Here is an 18,334-nt window from a genome sequence, read left to right on the forward strand (position 1 = left end):
ATTATCTGAAATGAGATTGACACTTGGCCTTAATGTCTCTAGTTATTTCAGATAATTACCTTGCTCCAAATACTTTATGAACTTTTTCACTTGATTGATTTTTTTTTTTTGGTGTCTTTTTTTTCTTTCATAATTTTAGTTCTTTCTGCAATTCCCTTTATGTAATTGGAAAAATAACAAAAAAGTATTGGGTTGTGACAATTAGGGCTAAAGATTGACTTGTGTGGCTTAAATAGAGAGGTGACTTTAACATGCTATGGTGTGTTCTACCTGGCTCTATTTCTTAATTTAATGGTTTGAGTTTGTTGCCTTCCATAGCTTTGTAAGGGATATGTTTCTTCCCTCTCTTTAATATTATCAATTTTCGTTAAATATTATTTGCTTTATGTTATGCTTTCTGACTTTACAGAGCCAAAAGGACAGCTTCTATTAATTAATGGCAAAACAGAAGATGAAGTCGCCAGAAGTTTAGAGAGAGTTTTCCTTACAATGAGGATTACAACTTCAGAACCTAAGGTATTTTATATAGCTCCAAGTTGTGAGAGATCAACTTTAGATTATCTTTGCCAATATTAACATTCTAGGCTGTATCAAAATGTTGAAAAAAGTTCATTGTTATACTTATATCAGACAGTTTAAGTTTCTTTCAAGCTCACTCTGTTGTGTGTTAATAAGTATAATTTCATTTTTATATCTTTTATAATTGACATGTAAACATTATTCCTTCTGATCTTGTATATTATTCTTTTTTAAATGCTGGTGTACTAACTTTGGCATGTTTTCAGCTTCTCTTTTGTTTCAGGTGTCTCAGGGACTAGTCTTTTTAATTCTGTTAGCTTGATGGCTTATAATGTTTTCTACACTAGTGTTCCTGTTCTAGTCAGTGTCCTGGACAAAGATCTTAGTGAAGAAACAGTGATGCAGCATCCACAAATTTTGTTTTATTGTCAAGCGGGAAGGTTCTTTATAGGATAATTCACCTCACATTTGATTTTTAATGTTTATTTGAGATATTTTTCCCATCAAAATTGCCAATGGGAATTTACTATCTAACCTAAAATGCTAATTTTCACTTTGTTTTTTTATTCTTGGGAACAGACTTCTGAATCCTAGCACATTCGCTGGATGGTTTGGAAGATCTCTTTTTCATGTGAGTTGTGTTTTTTAAAATAGTCGAACTCCTAAACAACTATTTTTTCTTATTTTGTTCTTTTATATTCAAGCATGTTGAATTATTTAGTTTTAAGCACTTCGACAAAACTTGAACTTAAATTTAGATGTTACTTAGAGAACCATTACACTGACAAAAACTTTGGTTGCTCAAAATATAGAGATGGTTGTTGCTTCTGATCCACTGATACTAATTCCTGACTTGATTGATGTCCAGGCAATTGCTGTATTTGTAATTAGCATACATGCCTACGCTAATGAAAAAAGTGAAATGGAGGAGATCTCATTGGTTGCTCTCTTTGGATGTATTTGGTTGTAGGCTTTTGTTATGATATTAGAAACAAAGTATGTTTCTTTCTATTAAGCATGTTTTGTTGATTCAAATTTGACTCTTCGTAAAGCCTTCTTGCTGCTTAATCTAACAAACACTGAAATGGTATTCTTTCAACATTCAAATATTCTTTTTAGATTGCCCTGACTTGAAAGCTGCTTAGAACTAGAGAGGAAAATTCATATAATTCGGTGTTATTTTATTTATCCTGATTTCCTTTTGGGTTAGGCGGTTTTGATTTTTTGTTAATATATCTGTATGGTTTTTGAAACATATGTTGTGTTGCCTTTATTTGAATTCTTTGTAGATTGGGCATTGTTCCATATATTTTATGAATTTTCTACTTGTGTCATTATGGGTTCTGTTTAGATTGGTCAATGTGCTTGATATAGTTGTTGTGAAGATGATGGTACGCTTCCTTTTGTGACTTTAGTGTTCCCTATAAGCAATGCCAGTTTAGTCCAAGACTCGATGCAAATAGCTGTATATTTGAATATATTTTTTTGGGATGAAGCTTTATGTAGTGTTTTGTGTAACAGGATTCTATACACCATTAGTATCCTTGTTGCTAACTTGGCACATGTACCTGAGCATGGTCACATGCTTCTAATTCAACAATGAAGCATTACGTCTACGTCAATGATGTTGAATCTTCACATGATCTGTATTGTTCCAATTGCATTTCGAACACAAAATATAATTTGTTGAACTTCCTATCAAAGAATTTATGGGAACAATTTAGGTGATTTATGATTTGATGTTATCGATTGCTTGATATAGTATTGGTTGTTGTAATTTAGTCGATTTGAATTGTTATTATAATTTACTTTATAGCATTCCTGTTTTTCTTAACTATAAGAAATTTATTTATGCTAAACTTGTAGTATGTATCTATGTGTTGGTTAGTGTTTTTAAGTTTTTATTGTTCAGGAACATGACATGATTGATAGGTTCGAAGTTTGGAAAATTTTAGAGAACATTTTCTTTTGATTTTATGCTGCAGCCTAGACCTTGTTTTTGTTTCCGTTGATTTTATGCAGCAAAACCGTCATTGTTATTATTTTATTTATTATTAGAAAAAGGGGTTAAAGTCATATACTTGGTATTGCATTTCAAATCAAATCTTGATTTTTATCTCTATCCAACGACATGTACTTCTATGTGATAACTTTGCTACAAACATTCTTATTTTCTTTTGTACTGCGTATCACTAACAAATAATATGTTTTTAGCCGCTTCATGAACCAGTACTTTCTGCTAATAGCATGCCTTCAGTTATGGTCTCTTATTACTCCAGTAAATCCTGCCAGTACAAGAAAGCGAATGAGAAAGAAGTTTGGGTTGTAAGGCAGGACATAAAGAAACATGTATAGACATTTCTTTTCTTTACTCCTCTTTGGTTGCATTTCTTTTATTGTGACAAACTGAATGGTCGTATTCACTTGTAGGTTCAAGCACAGGATATTCATGTGGGTAATATAGTATGGCTCCGAGAGAATGATGAAGTGCCATGTGATCTGGTTTTGATTGGGACATCTGATCCGCAAGGAATGTGCTATGTTGAGGTAAATATAAAATCCTTGACAAGTAACTGACCAAGTTTGGTGCAATAAGCAACACCTAGCCTTTATTCATCATAGATAGTGAGGCTGCTTAAGTGTACCGATAAAATTTGGAATCCAACCAAAGTCTCTAGTAAGCCTGAGAAAGTTATTTTTGCAAAAAGGACCTTAGCTAGGTTATTGGTACCTAAACCTCTGCACTTTCGGGGTTTCTTTTCTCTGACATTGTTTGGTGTTTCTTGCATGCTTAGAAGATTATTCATTTCTAAAGAAGCAAAAACTTTATAGTACATTAAATTTCCATTCATAATCATGCTTATATCGTAGAATTATTGCAATGGCAGTGTTTCTTTTTCTGTAATCCTGTAACTATTTTCCTTTTGACCTTTACAATTGCTTAAACATGTCAAGAACTTGATAATGTAACTTCCTCCAGACTTCTGCTCTAGATGGTGAAACTGATCTAAAGACTAGGTTTATTCCCTCAGCTTGCATGGGGATTGATCTAGAACTCTTGAACAAAATCAAGGTAAGCTTTCCATGAAGATTTCTATCGGGTTTTATTTCACTTTAATAAGTGATGATGCATTTCTCTCTCTCTTCAGGGTGTGATTGAGTGCCCTGTTCCTGACAAGGAAATTAGAAGATTTGATGCAAATTTACGGTTGTTTCCTCCTTTTATTGATAACGATCTATTCCCATTAACCATTAAAAACACAATTCTTCAGTCATGTTACTTGCGGAATACCGAATGGGCATGTGGAGTTGCTGTTTATACAGACAAGTTTGTTTATTCTAGTTGTCAAGGCCATATTTTAATGCACACCTCTCTGTTCATGCATGCACATATTTGTTTTGTTTTGAAGCAATAAGAAAAGGGAAGTTCTCATAAATGGTAAATGACCTTATGCAGTATATGAAAAAAAATTATGAATAAAGTATGAAAAATTGTACTTTAATCATGACATCTGCTGGTAAAGTCAACAACTTTCATATTAATTATCAACATCAATATGCCAAGGGAAATATCTTAGTACCTCCCAAACTTGCTACTGTATCTTAAGAAATAATAATTGATAAAACTTGTATTTCTGATTGATGGGAATAGCACAAATTTAAGTAAGTCATGCTTCTTCTTCTTCTTCTTCTCTCTCTCTTTCTCTAACTATCTATCTATATATATATATATGTGTGTGTCTCTCTTTAAAGGCTGTCATGTGGTTGATGGCTTCAGTGCCTACAAATTTTGTACCTTCTCTGCAATCTGACCAATTTTAGTCATGGAAGTTTCCAAAGGATTGATGGTGTAATGTTAGAATATCATAATATACGTGTATCTTAATGTTATCTCAACGAGTTTACATAGTGAATTATTCTTATTTTTATCAGGCAATGAAACCAAGTTGGGTATGAGTAGGGGCATACCTGAACCAAAGCTTACAGCTATGGATGCTATGATTGACAAGTTGACTGGAGCTATATTTGTTTTTCAAATTGTTGTTGTTATGGTTCATTTAATCTCTTCCTTGATGCGACATCTGATCGTTGGTAACTTGAAGATTCTATTATAGAGAAGTCAAAGTCAAGGCCATTGTTGGCATTGCAGTTTTATATACTAATAGACACTATTTTTACTTTTTTTTTATTACAGCTCATAGTTGTAGCAGGGATGGGTCCGATTCTTGCTATAAAGTTCTTTCGGTACACATACAGACCAAGTAAAATCAATACGCTTCAGCAGGCTGAACGTTTGGGTGGACCTATTCTGTCACTGGGCAACATTGAGCCCCAAGCAAGATCAATAGAGAAAGATGTTACTCCTTTTTCCATAACTCAACCTAAGAACAGGAATCCAGATTATGAACCCCTATTATCAGATTCATCGAATGCTACTTGAAGATCTTTCGGAGCCGTTCCACCTTTTGATTTTTTTCAGTCACAGTCCCGATTGTCCTCTTCCAACTACTCAAGAAATTGCAAGGACAACTGAGCTACAAAATAACAGATATTAGGTGCAAAAATTGAACCTTACCACCATTTTGCTTCTAGTGTAGATTAGCATTGTATTTGTATGTAACAACAACACATAGGATTAGTGGAGTTCTCATTAAAGGAACTCTACATAATTAAATAATTTCTTTTCTTGGTCTGGAAAAAATAAATTATTCATAATTTTATGCATTTATATGAAGAACAATTTACTTGCAAGAAAGTTTTTGGGTTAGCTGAGGTGAGTTTTCATTTTGGTCCTCTCTTCGAGCTCATTAAATTATTGTACTTTTTAATAAGCTTTAATGGCCAGCAAGGTAAGTATAACTTATGGCATGTTTGGTAAGATTAGACAATTTTGATCCAATTGGAAAAGAGTCTTTCTTTGTGATGGTGGAGGCAATGGTGCTTCGTAAGACCACTACTTGATGTATTATATGTTTTTGTTTTTATGAAATTTTCAAGTCTGCTGCATTTTATACACATTTTCTTGACTCATCAATGGTTCTCGTCTCTTTATGATAGTGAATTGGCAGAAGTTCCTAGCGTTCTTCCTCTTTAAATGAGGTACACATTTGGATTTTTATCCTGATAGATTTTGTTGTTACAAACCTTAAGATTGACTGCTTTATATTAACTTCATTGTTATATTAACTGGTTTGTTTACATGCAGGAGTCTTCCATTTTAAATGAGCACATGGTTGTGATGTTGCCTGGAGCTGTTTATGCTCTTTCTGCTAGTTATAAGGTATTCGGTGATCTATCCTAGTACTAGCAGGCTATAAATTTATACATCCAGTTATCACTACAAAACTAAAACTAGATAATTGTTGTTGTAGATGGAAGAACTTGAGCAGGACTCGATGCACAGACTTTTTGAATGCTCCATTGATGTACTTGCGAATATTGATTAGGTTTCCTCTGTTAAGGTACTAGGGTTTTGTATCATTTCGTTCAATTTTCTGTTTTGCTTTTCTTTGTGATTTTTTTTTTCTTGTTTATATTAGAAATTATATCTTTTTTCCTCATTAGATGAATGTTACATGTATGTATATATGCATTGATGATTTGGGCCATCTCAAATTCCATGGATATGTAGAAGAAGATAATTGTTATCATATAGTCTAGTAAAGCATGCCACCCTGTATGCACCAGTTTTTTCTGGCTGTATACTTGATATTTCTTTCTGTATGTAATGAATTAGATGCTAATTTTTTTTAGCAACAATTATCTGGAGGGTTATAGTAGCAATATCAATTTTTAACTTTAGAATGTTTGATTAAAAAAGGTTTTTTAAACAATCACGAGAAATTCAAGGCACATTGGGTACTTTGTGTATATTTTTTTTTACCAAATATGTATTATATTAACTTGATGTGGACCTAGTCTTTATGTGTGTCATATACTCCCAAGGATCTCTTTGGCACTACACTACAAATATATAATACTAGAAGAACCATATATTATTTATATTAGAGAATCTCTTTGGCACTACACTACAGGCCTGCAATGACACTAATCATTTATATTATCATGGCTTTTATTCCAATCAGTATATTGTGCTCTGCATTTTGTATAATAAAAATAATTTTTATACATTTTTTATCTATAAAAGTATTGCATGATAAGAACCATGATAAGTTTTAGTTAATTTAACCATGTATATTTTAAGAATCATTTCATAGTAATATCATAGAACTTAGATAATTCAGCCTTCTTTTGGACAGTCCAACCTCTCATTATCGCTTCTTGAGTAAGATTTTTTATTTTTGGTTTATGTACAGGTTTTCAATTTGTGGATTTTGTTTTTTAGATTTTTTATCAGTCTTATGACTTCCAACACTTTGGTTTTGAGGGTACTGCAAGAGTACTGATAGAGTGGCTATTAAGTGAACAATTGAATTCATAGCTTGTTGCAGTAATTAGCTAGAAAAGGAAAGCCAGACTTGTTATGTTTTGCTTCTAGTTTTATTGATGTTGTTATGTCTACCATTTCTCTTGCTTCTGATGGTACATTTAGGTTTGCTTCTGATGTTGTATTTCCTTTGATAATTCTAGATATGCATGTGCTTTGGTTTCCTCTGTTTTTATAGCTTCTTTCACTGCTGCAATTTTCAACTTTTATGTTGGATGACTAATTATAAACAATGTTTAGTAAACTCAAAATTTTGTGTTTGATTTTTAGTATCTAGCTTCTGTTCTGCTTCTACTTCTGGGGGTCTCTACTTCTGAGCTTAGTACTAGACCTTATATGCCTAAATTAGTATAGCACATAACGTTATGCATACAAGAAACAGATGGCAGAAAATGAAATAGATTTTCTATTGCTTCTGGCTTGCAACTAAAGTTGAATGATTAAGCATAAAGTATGATTGAGTTCTTCTATATCATATATAGACCTTTTCTTTAAAAATCATAAACTTGACACTAAAGCCAAGAGTTTAGAACACAAACAGGAAACAGATATTTAAGACATACCAGAAACCGTCTCCTCAAAATTTCATACTAACATTAACTTCTTTAATTTTTCCTCTGCTGTATGTGTTTTACATTAGATTGTGTTGTTTCATTGGTTCACATTCTCTCTGTTCTTGTTGTTTCTCCTAATCTTGCTTGCTGTTTTGAACTTGTGTATATTCTTAGTTTGTTAATTTTCACTATCTTTATAAGAAGTTTAACCAAAAGATCTTAGTTAAACTAGAATTTTTATATTTAGATTTGATTTATACATGTCTCTAATGTTTTTTGTAGCCACATGTTGACTTTGGATTAAAAGTACTTGGTGCAAAGTGTTTATATATAAGGAACTCTCAGGAGAAGTCACTATTTGGACACTTTTCCATATGTTTGATTTTTCAGAAATTGGAAAAGCACAGGTTGTTTTACACATGTTTTCTTTTACCATTAATGCATGCTAATTATTGTTTGATTATTCTGTTTTGTGGTGCGGTGAATACTTTTTACGATCAAAACAAATTACTTGGGTCCTTTATTATTATTATTATTTAAGTTATAATTTTTTTTTTGTCTTTTTTTTTTTTCAAGGAATATTACAATGCCTGAAAATGAGCAAAGTCAGAACTGAAAGAGCTTCTTCAGAGCTTTGGAAGGTACTTTTTTCCAATTCATTCTTAATATGATATTACCTTCTTTCTTAGCTGCTTTGAGTTTTTCCATCTCTGATGCTAAACATGCTTTACTTTTCAACTTTATCCAGATATAAGATTGCTCAAAAGGTTTGTTTTTTGGCATATAAATTGAAAACTTTTTTATGAGCACTTTCCATGTTTTTTTTCATGAAAGTTGTTAAGTTGTGCTGAATGAATGTAACTTTGGGTTTGCAGGTTGCGGGTTTAGCTGTTGTTTGTGTTATATGTTTCACCTCTAATGCTTTTGTGGCTTTGTTAACTGACATTCCTGTAAGTTCCTATCTATAGGGCATGTAATGCCATTCATTTTTCATTCAAACATCTAACTCGGTCTAATAGATCTCTAGCAGTTCATTTCTCGTAATGCCATTCATTTGCACTTTGGAATTGGCACAAATGGGAATCTTCAATTTGTTGTGTTTTGATTATTTAAAAATTTGCCAAGAGTTTCTTTTCTTGATAGGCTTGTTTGATTTTTCTATAAATTTTTTGGTTTACCTTGTTCTTTCTATTGATATTTTTTTCTTTATGCTCTAGGCGGTGTGTTTTGCTTTAATGGGCATTGGCAGCTCATTTCATGCTCAAGAAACTGCTGTGAGTGGGAAATTAGAGAGTCGAGTGTGGTAAATACTATTCTTTTCCTGTGTACTGTGTTATGTTTGGGGTCATTTGGGACATGTTACTTTCTGATTCTTTTGAGATCTACATGTAAAAGCCTCACCTTATCTATTTGCATACATTTGTTGAAAACATCAGGTTCTGGCCTTCGAGTACTGTGTGACTTTAGGCCATCAACTACAGAGGTTAACATAACAATAAAGCTTTTACTTGTGTTGCTTTTCTCGACAGTGGAGTTTTGTTGTCTCAGTTCACATTTTGGTGGCATGATAGACATGGAATCTGTCGAGGACGTGGCTAATATTTCTAATGTGTCTTGGATTACTACCCATTCTTTGCAACTGTACTGTCATTTCTGACCACTAGACCGTCTCCCCGCAACTATACAGTCATTGCAACTGTTGTTTATTTCCTTGTGTTGAAAGTAGTAACTTTTAACTATGTTGAATATTTAAGACTCCTTGAATACTTAAAGAACATTTTGTTGTTGATGACAGTGTTGAATGTTTTAAACTAATTTGTGGATTGTTAATACAATGTTGAATGTTTTTACTTTTTGTTATTTGAAAATCAAGTTCATTTGATGATGTTAGTATATATTAGAAAGCTAATTTTAATTATATAAAAAAATTAAAATATAATAAAATAAATTAGTGTTATATAAATAAAATATATAATGAGAATTTAAACTTATCTAAATATTAAAATAATACAAAATTTGTGTTATAATATCTATTCCAATAACACTTTTTATGCAAAGAATTGTGTTATGCAAACTTCATTATATAACACAAATAATGTGTTATACTAAAGTGTAGTCTAACACAAAAAAAATGTTATACTAAAGTATAGTATAACACAAATTTATAAGTAATTAAATGTGTTATATAATCGGCTATAAATAACATAATTAAACACTTATCTATATATTAAAATAACACAGAAAATGTGTTATCATTGACAGTATAATAACACATCTGTATAATAATGATAAAGTATTATGTAAAGTACCCTGACCTACGATAACATAGTCGGTCTTAACACATCAGAAAGTGTTATGGTATGTTTTGATAACACATTTTCGGTGTTTTTAAAAGCATTTTTTCTTGTAGTGTTTATGTTTTCATTATGTCACAAAGGGACTCATATTTTTGTTTTATTTCTAAGATTGCATAAAGACACTATATTACTATTTTAAACTATTTGACCAAAATTGCATGTTCTGACAAGTCCCTACTGAACCTTTTCTCTAAAATGATATATTTCTAATAAATATGAACTGAGTGATGTTTTACAAAGTAAATAGTTTAGGGCGTTCTTATCAAAAATGTGAAAGTAAAAGAAAAAGCATAAAAGTAAAGTTTGAAAGTGCATGATCAATAAATTAACTGCATAAGTATATAAGTCAGCTATGAGTATATGTGCACTTCAAAATCACGACATTCATGTGTATGTGTATGCATGAGATGTTCTTACTGAGCATTAGCTCATTGTGTTATTTTCCAATATTTTCCAGGTGTGGCTTTATATGTTTGGAAACTTGAGGAGCACGAACTCTGTAACGCCCTGGATTGCCAAGACCATTACATTGTATATTTTAAGTACTGCCAGACTTGCTAATCAATTCATTTGGTTATAAACATGTTACTAAGTTAAAAGATTTAGATCGTTGAACTAGTTGTTTTCATCAAAAAGTTTAAGTTTGTACATGTGATTCCATAAATAAATGATTACAAGGCATTTACAACTCTCAAAATAAATACAACGTGAGCCAGCCTAAGCGGCAAAATGAAGTTTGGCTCTAGTCCCTGTTGATCCCTCTGTTGTGGCGGTCGAGCAGCTGCAAATGTACACGTCGCCCCTAAAGCTCTCCAACTCATGGCTGGTCCAGCTTTCCCTTTCCCTTACCTGCACCACATAGCACCCATGAGTTAAGGCTCAAAAAGAAAACTTAAATCAACAGATACAAATGACCAAGAGTATATAAATAGTATAGTTAAATCAAAAAATTCAATAAACAACAGGACATAAGCAATAAGCTTTGCAGTAATAACCTGCTCAATCAAACACATAATCCAATCTCAATAATATATATACAATTAATTAAGTGCAAATGACACTTCTCTTTATTTAAGTGATGTTCAAGCCCAGTTCCCTTAGGCCGAGTCCTCTGGTCTTATGGCTGACCTCGGCTCTCTTAGGAAGGGTTGCATTCTGTACGCTCAACGTCAGCCCCGACTCCCTTAGGCTAGACATTCAGATCAAATATAATCAAACTATTAGATCGCATAACACACAATCAGTTGTAGCATAAATAAGTGTGGATGCTAAAAATTCTATACCGGTGAAAGACCCACATCTTCTGCTAAGGTCCCGTGAAGGCCCAAATAGTACATGGGCCTACACCCTTAGATGTGTGTTGGGCAGTCTTGCCAAGCGAAGCTCCTTTAGCCACATGAATCCCCATATTGCGCCTCGCGCGCCCAGCAGGTGCACTCCTTGAGGCCCTCGTCAAGTGCCTCGCACACCAAGTGGCTGCACCCTTGTAACGCCCTAAACTCCAGGGACCGTTACGGTGCACATTATAAACAGTGCTAAACTCGCTAATTGAGTCATTTGGCCATAAACGTGTAACTAAGTATGATTAACGGTTTATGGATTAAAATTTTTGTTAAGATATAACGTTTCATTAGAACATTTACTATATACATTGGGATCCCAAAAATAAAATTTAAAGGTCTATTACAAGAAAATATTTACAACCAGCCGATCTAAGCAGCAAAATAGGGTTTAACCCTAGTTCCTCTTTCAACGCTCGGCCATGGCGGTCGAGCAGCTGCATATGTACACGTCATCACCTAAGCTCTCCAACTCAAGGGTGGTCTAGCTTTCATTTTGCTTTACCTGCACCACATAGCACCCATGAGCCGAAGCCCAACAAGAAAACTCAATATGCTCATGAACAGTAATAACATGTCATCGAATCATAACGTGCATGCCTAGCAATAATAGCTTTCATCATGCATGCAAATAAGTTCAAATAAATGATAATGGGGTCCTGCGTCTGAATAGATGACTAATGAGTCAATCTCTGGGGACCTACTTCTTGAATAAATGACTAGTGAGTCAATCTCAGAGTGGGTGACTAATGAGTCGTACCTTGTATAAGTGATTAATGAGTCACACTCTGTATAGAAGACTAATGAGTCTATCTCTGTCTAGGTGACTAATGAGTCACACTCTGTATAGAAGACTAATGAGTCTCACTCTGTATAGGTGACTGATGAGCCACACTTTGTATAGAAGACTAATGAGTCTCACCGTGTATAGGTGACTGATGAGCCACACTTTGTATAGAAGACTAATGAGTCTCACTCTATATAGGTGACTAATGAGTCACGCTTTGTATAGATGACTAATGAGTCAATCTCTGTGTGGATGACTAATGAGTCATACCCTGTATAGGTGACTAATGAGTCACACTCTGTATTAGTGACTAATGAGTCACATTCTGGAGGTCCCATACCCTCTTAGCCATGTGACATGTAGGTCACCTTAGCCTTTCTGGCTCTGGCTCTAAATAACTAGCCCTTAGACTAGACAAGTGCTTTTTAATTTTCATCGAACTTGAGGTCGGTCCGGCATTAATGCTCATTTGAGTCATTCAATGCAGATGTCGATTAGATCTAATCTTTTATCATCTTGTGTTAACATGCTAAGGTCGTACTTGACTTATGTGTCAATCCCATGTGACCAGTGCTCGATACCACTGTCGAACTTGACTAATGAGTCACAGCTTCACAGTTGATATTGACACCATTGCCAATCCCTGACTAATAAGTCAGTGCTTCCTCAAATTAGGTAATACAAACAGACATATATCGTATGTCAAATATTCATATCTAAGGCATTTGGCATCCCCATTCAATAATCAGAAGCATAATTATAATCATGCACAATTACAGAGACCCAAGCTCTAATCAATCTCATAATCAACATTCATGCAATGCTCTAATCTCATGTATCTTATCCATTTTCAATGCAATCAGTGTACACATATAGAGCACTCAACATGCCTCACGAATAACCATGCATGTCACATATGGGGTGTAGTTTTCTTACCTCTAGTTCGAGTGAGAATTAGAACAAGAACGACCCTTGAGAACGATCATCCTTTTAATCCTTTAGCTGTTACCTAATCATAACCAATTATAACCTCCATTAATGAAAATCAACAATAATAGGATCTTGACCCAAAGCCCACTCTTGGGACCCCAAAATGTACCCACACAATGAGTAGATTCGATCTCGGGCCTTAAGGATTGAAACCCCGAGCCAAAAACCCTTAAAAACACTCAAAACGGGATTCTGAAGAAATAGGGTAGCGCCCTAGCGCTCTTCTCAGAACCAAAACCACCCCAAAGCCACATCAGGTAGCGCTGTAGCGCTCCCTTCTGGGTGCTATGGCGCTACACACAGCCAAAATCACCCCTGAACCTTTCTCCTTCGACTCCTTCATTTCCAACTTGATTCAAATGCTTCCAAACATCAAATTAAGTCCCCAAATGAACCCAAAAACCATCCCCACATGTCCTAGGCATCACAACCTATGAAACCCTAGCCAAAAACCTCATTGAATTCTCATTATTTAACCCAAAAACCAGCTGAAACTCAAATGGAAATACAGAGCAAAAACTAATGTTTTTATGGCTAGAAACTCACCTTAATCTCATAATCACACCCTCTTCAATGGTAGAGCATAACCCTAGATCATCAAGACTTGGTTTCCAAGCTTGATTCCTCAAAAAGAGCTTGAAAATCCAAAGAGAAATGGGAGAGAAATGACCATCGGGAGAGAAAGAGGAAGTGATGGTCTGTTTTTGATAAGCTTCTACAGCCTTAATGGCTGATATAAATCCTTAAGGGTGAAAAGACCTAAATGCCCTCAAGACTAAATAAAAGCCTTAACAGCCACCAAGGGTAAAATCGTCCTTTCCTGCCTATTTCGTTACTTATAATAACGCCCTCCAATTCCCGTTATTCTCCAAAATTCTCAAACACCAATAATCCATATCCCGTTACCCTTTAATTCCCGGCAACACTCTAATCATTAAAATCACCCCGAGACTCACCCTGAGCCCTGAACTTAATCCGTTATGACTAAACCGTTACTTTGCATTCCAGATCGTCTCATGCCGAATGGCTCGAAAAAATCCACATTGCAATGTGGCCTTATCAATTAATCACAAACATGCACCCAAAATACACAATTATGCCCTCAATGGACCAAATTACCAAAATGCCCTTATAATAAAATATGGACCCATATGCATGCATTTAACATCATATTATAATATAATTCACATAAACATGCTTATAATCATTTAATAACATAATAAACCAATTATGGCCCTCCCAGCCTCCTAATCAAGGTCATAAATCTTATTAGGGATTTTGGGGCATTACAACCCCCGTCTCGTGCCTCGCGCGCCCAGCAGGTGCACCCTTTGAGGCCCTCATCAGGCGCCTCGTCCACTAAGTGGATGCACTCCCTTCTCGCGCCTCGCGCGCCCAGCAGGTGCACCCCGAGAGGCCTTCATCATGCGCCTCGCGCACCAAGTGGCTGCACCACCGTCTCATGCCTCGCATGCCAAGTAAGTCCACCTCGCGAGACCCTCGTCTTGCGCCTTGCGTTCCTAGAAAGTGCACTCTGCGAGACCCCCATCTCGCGCCTCGCATTCCCAGCAAGTGCACCTCGAGAGTCCTATGTCTCGTGCCTCGCGTGCCCAGCAAGTGCACTATGTGAGACCCCCGTCTCATGCCTCGCATGCCTAGCAAGTGCACCTCAAGAGACCCCTGTCTCGCGCCTCGCGTTACCAGCAGACACACCCCACTAGGCCCTCATCATGCACCTCGCGCACCAAGTAGTGGCACCCCCATCTCGCATCTCGTACACCCAGCAGGGGCATCCCGCGAGACCCCTATCTCACAGCTCGCGTGCACCAATCAACCACACGACTCCTCACACCACACAGCCTCAAAATGCCTTGCTTTCCATGGAAGGTGTCACCAATGGAGCAATTATATGATTAGAGGAGGAACATTCAAAGGTTAAAAGAATAGGACGCCCTGTGGGGGTAAGAACCTACACATGACTCAAAGAAATCATGCAGGTATGAAGTACGTAGGGGGTACGACTCTGAAGACCCCAGGCACCTGACCCTAATATGTACGCCAAACAAGTAGTGGTCGTACGAGTATGGTACCTGAGGTGACCCTTCTCAGCCAACCTCTGACATTTGTACCAAACAGGTGGTGGAGGTACAACCAGGTACTGAGGTCGAGGTGCTCCCACAGACCCTTGGCGTGTATTGGAGCCGACCACCACGCTCCTAGCACCACTGCCATCTGTAGACTGCATATGCAGGGTCATGTCCCCATGGACCACCATGCACCATGAGCCAATAGTGCTCTACTATAAATATGACCTCCCTTCATCTGAGAAGGGGGTCGGATTTTCGGGAGAATTCTGTAACCAGTTATTGCTAATGAAAAGAGATATTCAACATTCTTTGTATTTTTCTCTCTAGAATTCTAGCTTTCACATTTTATGTTCTTAAAATCGTAAGGAAGTTTGCTTGAAGTTTAGTTAGTTTAAGTTCACTTCTTTTACAACCCAAAAAGTTATTTATCTAACTTAGTTGACGAGTTCTCACCGTCAACAATAAGCATGCTTAACCAGATATACTCAAATACAATTATAGTCATATTCTCACATACAGCCATAGTCATATTCATATTCATTAACAGGGGTCCGAGCCCCGATCACAACCAGGGTGCAGTTTTCTTACCTCGAGTCCCGAGCAAATAAGGTATAAGGCCATCCTAAGCATGATCCTTATTCCCGAGCCTTAGCGGTATAACCTAATCATAATGCACTCGTGGATCACCATCAAAACCTAAACCAATTAAAATCTTCAGAATAATATACTAGCCTTTGGGACCTCGAATTCTACTAAACCAGGTAGAAGAATCCTTCCTAAGCCCTTAAGTTTGAGTTCCTGGGCTTAAAAACATTATTTGGCCATTTCTTCTTATGCGTGCCGTAGTTCCCCCTATTGGATCGCATTGTGCCTCAAGTCAGAGGCTCCCAGCCCCTACATTCTCAGGGACACGCGCCGCGACTTAGCCCTGAAGGGTCGCGGCGTGCCTAGGAAAAAATTGAAAACCCTAGGCCCTGGTTTCACGCGGGTCGCGACGTACCAATAACAGGGTCACGACACGACCCTATGAACCAAGATTTTCCAGCTTTCTTCTTGAGCCAAATCCTACCAAAATCATCCCAAGCATAATTAAACTTGAAAATTAAGTCTAGAACTCATATGAACATAGCATAGGCACCATAATTACCCCAAAACCAACCACAATCCTACCTTAACTCAACAACCTAAGCTAACATCAAAACTCAGTCCAAACCTAAACTACTCAGAGAATTCACAGAGAAAATAAGATCGTAAAGCTTCCCCTAGAAGTGATTCTACCTATGAACTGAACCTCAACTAATCCTAGCTTCAATCCTTCAGAAAAACTTTGCCCTTCCATATATATTACCATATATTTCACATATGCCACATAATCACACATATGTTCAATTAAGTCCACATATAAATCCAAATTATGCCCTCCCGACATACTAATCAAGGCACTAAGTCTTATTAGAAAATATAGGACTTTACAACCATCCCCTCCTACCAAAAATTTTGTCCTCAAAATTTACCTGAGTAACTCGGGATGTTGATCCCGCATAATTGCTCTAACTCCCAGGTCGCTTCCTCGACCTTGCCATTCCTCCATAAGACATTAACTAGAGGAATCGTCTTGTTCCACGTCTCTATGCTTAGGGTCAACGTAGCTTTTATGTGAGGCGAACATTCGGGATCGGATCTTCTCAATTTCCTCATTAGTCCTCTGAACCATCTCTGGAACCAAATACTTCATTTCTACCATCTCATCCCAATGAAGGGGTGACCTACACTTCCTTCCATACAACATCTCATATGAAGCTACTCCAATTGTTGAATGATAACTGTTATTGTATGAAAACTACATCAACAGAAGGTATTTACTCCAAGACCCCTCAAAGTCTAGCACGCATGCTCTAAGCATGTCCTCCAATATCTGAATTATCCTATCAGACTGGTCGTCTGTCTGGGGATGAAAGGTTGCACTAAACTTCAACTGAGTCCCCATAACCCTATGCAGGCTACCCCAAAACTTAGACGTAAAAATGGGATCCCGGTCCAATACTATAGATTTCAAAACCCCATGGAGACATACAGTCTCCCTCACATACAATTTTACATACTGGTCCATGGTATAGTTTGTCCTTACCAGCACAAAATGAGCTGACTTGGTATATTTGTCCACTATCACCCATACTGAGTCATGTTGCCCCACCGTCCTGGGGAAGCCTCCTACAAAATCCATAGTAATGTCTTCCCACTTCCATCTGGGAATACCTAAAGGCTGTAACAACCCTGCTGGCTGCTGGTGTTCAACTTTCACTTGTTGACAGGTTAGACATCTTGCTATATAGTCGACCACGTCCTTCTTGATCCCAGACCACCAGTACAATGGCCTTAGATCTTGATACATCTTCGTGGTGCCTGGATGTAATGAATATGGTGTGGTATAATATTCATCAAGGATCTCTTGTCTAATACCCATGTCCATCGGTACACATATTCGATCCTTAAATCTCAGCAAACCCATCTCTTAAATGGATTAATCCTTACCTACTCAAGCTAGGACATCCTCTCTAAGATTCATCATATGTTTATCACTAATTTGGCCCTCTTTTATTCTATCGAAGAGGGTGGATTGCAATGCAATATTGGCCATCTGGCCCACTACCAACTCTATCTTTGCTCTGGTCATGTCTTCTGCCAACTCCTTCGATATCTACTTCGAGCTAAACAACTGTCCTAGGCCCCTCCAAATCAATGCATTAGCCACCACATTGGATTTCCCTAGATGATAAAGGTTCTCACAGTCATAATCCTTTAGCAACTCTAGCCAACATCTCTGTCTCATGTTTAGGTCCTTTTGGGTGAAGAAATACTCCAAGCTCTTATGATCGGTATGTATTTCGCACTTCTCTCCATACACATAATGTAACGACCCAAAATTACTAATAAGGCTTAAGGGCCTTGATTAGTGTGTCGGGAGGGCATAATTGGAAGTTATGTGAATTAATGGTGTGTTATGCATAATTATGTGAAATGCATGTTTATGAGTATTGGGTAAGCATGCGGGCCCTGTTTGGTTGTAAGGGCATAATTGTAATTTTGGCCCGTTAGGGTATAAACGTGATTTTGTGATAAACTATTAAGACCACATTATTATGTGGAAATATGTGTTTGCAGCTTTCGACATGAGGCGACCCTAGGGAGGAAGTAGCGGGAAAGTCACAACTGGACCCGGTACCTGACTTGGGACAAGTCAAGGGGTATTTT

This window comes from Humulus lupulus, chromosome 7 (assembly GCF_963169125.1).
Source record: "Humulus lupulus chromosome 7, drHumLupu1.1, whole genome shotgun sequence".
NCBI classification, from domain to species: Eukaryota; Viridiplantae; Streptophyta; class Magnoliopsida; order Rosales; family Cannabaceae; genus Humulus; species Humulus lupulus.